Source organism: Ornithorhynchus anatinus, chromosome 1 (assembly GCF_004115215.2).
Source record: "Ornithorhynchus anatinus isolate Pmale09 chromosome 1, mOrnAna1.pri.v4, whole genome shotgun sequence".
Classification (NCBI taxonomy): Eukaryota; Metazoa; Chordata; class Mammalia; order Monotremata; family Ornithorhynchidae; genus Ornithorhynchus; species Ornithorhynchus anatinus.
Window position 1 is genome coordinate 112,659,221 of NC_041728.1, and position 4,614 is coordinate 112,663,834.

Genomic DNA, 4,614 nt, shown 5'->3' on the forward strand with positions numbered 1-4,614 from the left:
GAGTACAGTGCTGTGGGGATGGGAAGGGAGAGGTGGAGGAGCAGAGGGAAAAGGGGAAAAAGAGGGTTTAGCTGCGGAGAGGTAAAGGGGGGTGGCAGAGGGAGTAGAGGGAGAAGAGGAGCTCAGTCTGGGAAGGCCTCTTGGAGGAGGTGAGTTTTAAGTAGGGTTTTGAAGAGGGGAAGAGAATCAGTTTGGCGGAAGTGAGGAGGGAGGGCGTTCCAGGACCGCGGGAGGACGTGGCCCGGGGGTAGACGGCGGGATAGGCGAGACCGAGGGACGGTGAGGAGGTGGGCGGCAGAGGAGCGGAGCGTGCGGGGTGGGTGGTAGAAGGGAGGAGAGGTGGGAAGGGGCAAGGCGATGGAGAGCCTTGAAGCCTAGAGTGAGGAGTTTTTGTTTGGAGCAGAGGTTGATAGGCAACCACTGGAGTTGTTTAAGAAGGGGAGTGACATGCCCAGATCGTTTCTGCAGGAAGATGAGCAGGGCAGTGGAGTGAAGAATAGACTGGAGCGGGGCGAGAGAGGAGGAAGGGAGGTCAGAGAGAAGGCTGACACAGATATAACGAGAGCCCGTAGCAGTAAGGTAGCCGTTTGGGTGGAGAGGAAAGGGCGGATCTTGGCGATATCGTAGAGGTGAAACCGGCAGGTCTCGGTAACGGATAGGATGCATGGGGTGAACGAGAGAGACGAGTCAAGGATGACACCGAGATTGCGGGCCCGAGAGATGGGAAGGATGGTCGTGCCATCCACAGTGATAGCGAAGTCTGGGAGAGGACTGGGCTTGGGAGGGAAGATGAGGAGCTCAGTCTTGCTCATGTTGAGTTTTAGGTGGCGGGCCGACATCCAGGTGGAGACGTCCCGGAGGCAGGAGGAGATGCGAGCCTGAAGGGAGGGGGAGAGGACAGGGGCGGAGATGTAGATCTGCGTGTCATCTGCGTAGAGATGGTAGTCAAAGCCGTGAGAGCGAATGAGTTCACCGAGGGAGTGAGTGTAAATGGAGAACAGAAGAGGGCCAAGAACTCACCCTTGAGGAACTCCAACAGTTAAAGGATGGGAGGGGGAAGAGGCTCCAGCGAAGGAGACCAAGAATGACCGGCCAGAGAGGTAAGAGGAGAACCAGAAGAGGACAGAGTCCGTGAAGCCCAGGTGAGATAAGGTATGGAGGAGGAGGGGATGGTCGACAGTGTCAAAGGCAGCAGAGAGGTCAAGGAGGATTAGAATGGAGAATTAGAATGGCATAACAAGAGGAGTTTCCCCTGCCTCCATGTTCTCACAGTGTAGTGTGTTCTACTCTGCTGGAAAGTTTTTGAAGTAATTTACTTCTGGGTTTTTTTTTCTTTCCTTTACCATTATGTTAATTTATTAATTGCAATCTAATGTTCGTACATGATGAACTTACTGTTGTGGGTAATTTGTTCCGAAATATCCATAAAAAGAAAAAAAAAATGGTTGCTGTGTGATCCTGGGCAGGTCACTTATCTGTACTTCAGTTTTCTCAAATGGGGATTGGATACCAGTAAATGGAGATTTAATACAGGCAATTAGATATTAAACACTTGTTCTCCCTCCTATTCCTCCCTGATTGACTTGTATCGAAACCAGGTGTTTAGAACAGTGCTTGATACATAGTAAACGCTTGACACATATGTGAATACCATAATAATAATAAGGAATACTGCTAACAATAGAGTTGTTTTTCTAATGATCATTCAGGGCTTGTATTCCCTAGGAAAGGAAAGGGGTAAGAATTCCAAATCCCAAAGTTGGCTCTAAGGATTCTGGGAAATTCACTTGTGACTTCTGTTAGTGCAAACAGAGTCTGTTTTTTTTTTTCCAATCAACTATTTTAGCACATGTAATGATTACTTGCAGAATTGCCTGCTCTTCCCATGGGACTGTGGAGACAGGATCTGAGGGAGGCACAGATGGACTGACATTTCATGCAGAAAGAAACTGTGATGGCAGGAGGAAGCAGGCAAGAACAGAAACGGGTCAAGAGCTGGAGCCAAGGCATAGCAGCCAGGACATTCTAGGAGTTACTGGGAGCTTCAACCACTCTTACCTGCCCTTTGCAGGGAGATACAATCAGAATATTGCAGAAGTAGCCTGGCTTAATGGAAAGAGGATGGGTCGGGGAGTCAGAGGATCTGGGTTCTAATCCCGTCTCTGCCAAATGCTTTCTGTGTCACCCTGGGCTAATCACTTAGTTTCTCCATGTCTCAGTTCTGTTTTTCTTCCTTCTACTTAGACTGTGAGCCCCATGCGAGAAAGCGACCATGCCCAACCTAATTCACTTCTATCTGCCCTAGGGCTTAGAACAACATTTGACACATGGTTAGCACTTAACAAATACCATAAAAAAGTACAAACCAAGTAATGGCACTCACCATCACTGCAGCTGTGCTTAGGGTCCTCTTTCCTTCCCTAATTCCAACCTCCCTGACACATGCTCTTTGCACTCTGGGACAACTCAAAAGAATGGAGCCCCCCACCTCATTTTTTGCCTTTCTACTGCCCACCCCGTACACTCTGCTCCTCTGCCGCTCACCTCCTCTCTGTGTCTAGTTCCCTCCTGTCTCGCTGTCGACCCCGGCCCATGTCCTACCACTGTCCTGGAATGCCCTTCCTTCTCACATTCACCAAACTAACTCTCTTCCCCTCTTCAAAGCCTTACTGAGAGCTCACCTCCTCCAGGAGGCCTTCCCAGACTGACCTCCCCCTTTCCCTCTTTTCCCCCACCCTCTGCTCTTCCCCCTTCCTCTCCTCTCAGCACTGTGCTCATTTGTATATATTATTTATTACCCTAATCAATTTCTTAATGAGGTATATATCTCCCTGATTCGATTTATCTTGATGATGTTGTCTTGTTTTGTTTTGTTCTGTTTTGCTCTGCTGTCTGTCTCCCCAGTTTAAACTGTGAGCCCATTATTGGGCAGGGATTGTCTCTATCTGTTGCCGAATTGTACATTCCAAGCGCTTAGTACAGTGCCCTGTACATAGTAAACACTCAATAAATACTACTGAATGAATGAATGATACAAATTTTGACATTTATGCAGCATCTGTGGGCTAGAACAGTGCTTGGCACACAGTAAGCACTTAACAAATACCATAATTATTATTGCTATCTGCACTACTCCTTCCCCACATAGGGCTCAGAATTTAATTCATCTTCATTTTATAGATGAGGAAACTGAGGAACAGAGAAGTTAAGTGATTTCCCCAAGGTCACATGTCAGACCAGTGGCAGAGCCAGGATTACAACCCAGGTCCTCTGACTCCAAGACCTGGATGCTTTCCATTGTACCACACTGTCTCTCCCTGAAATAACTTTGCGTAGTGACACCTCCGATCATATCAAGTGATAGCTTTGCCCTTTCGTTCTTAGTTTGACTATCTAAGCTCTTTGTACGGTGTTCTGAACTCCAGAAGCGCTCAATAAATTGGGCCTCTACTACTAATAATTCTATCTATGAGAAGCAGCATGGCCTAGTGGAAAGAGTCCGGGCCTGGGAGTCAGAGGACCTGGGTTTTAATCCCAGCTCTATCAATGGGCAAGTCACTTAACTTCTCTATACTTCTCATTCCTCAATTGTAAAATGGTGATTAAATATCAGTTCTCCCCCCTACATAGACTGTGACCCCCAAGTGGGACAGGGGATGTGTAAAAACTGATTAATTTGTATTTATCCAGAATAGTATTTGTCACACAGTAAGGGCTTAACAAATACAATAATAATAGCTAGTTGTTCTTTTAAGAATTTTCACTGATGTGACTTGTCATTTTCCCTCTGGTCGAGGATTTGTACTTTGTTATTTACTAGTTGGCCTTTTTGGAAGATTCCCAAATCTGCATTTCCAGCCCTGATTTTTCTTCTTTTCTGCTGACTTGTATTTCCTCATGCTTTCAGGGCATTTCTCCGTGGATGTCCTACTGATACCTCCAACTTGACAGATCCAAAACAGAACTCATCTTCCCACCCTAATCCTGCCTTCCTCTTGACTTTCCCATCACTGTAGGCAGCACCACCGTCCTCTCTGTCTCACAAGCCGAAAGCCTCAACTCATTGCTCTCATTCAACCCACATAACCAATCATCACTAAATCCTGTCACTTCTACCTTCACAAAATTGACAAAATCTGCTCTTTCCTGTCCACCCAAACCGCTGTCATATTGATCCAAATACTTATCCCATTCCACCTTGACAATTGCATCGGCCTCCTTGCTGATCTCCCTGCTTCCTGTTTCTCCTCACTCCAGGCCATACTTCACTTTGCTGCCCAGATCACTTTTCTACAAAAGCATTCAGTCTATTTTTCCCCGCTCTTCAAGATCCTCCAGTGGTTGCCCATCCTCCTTCTCATCAACCAGAAACTCTTAACCATTGGCTATGAAGCAATCATCTTGCCCCCTTCTTAATAATAATAATAATAATAATGTTGGTATTTGTTAAGCGCTTACTATGTGCCGAGCACTGTTCTAAGCGCTGGGGTAGACACAGGGGAATCAGGTTGTCCCACGTGGGGCTCACAGTCTTCATCCCCATTTTACAGATGAGGTAACTGAGGCACCGAGAAGTTAAGTGACTTGCCCAAAGTCACACAGCTGACAAGTGGC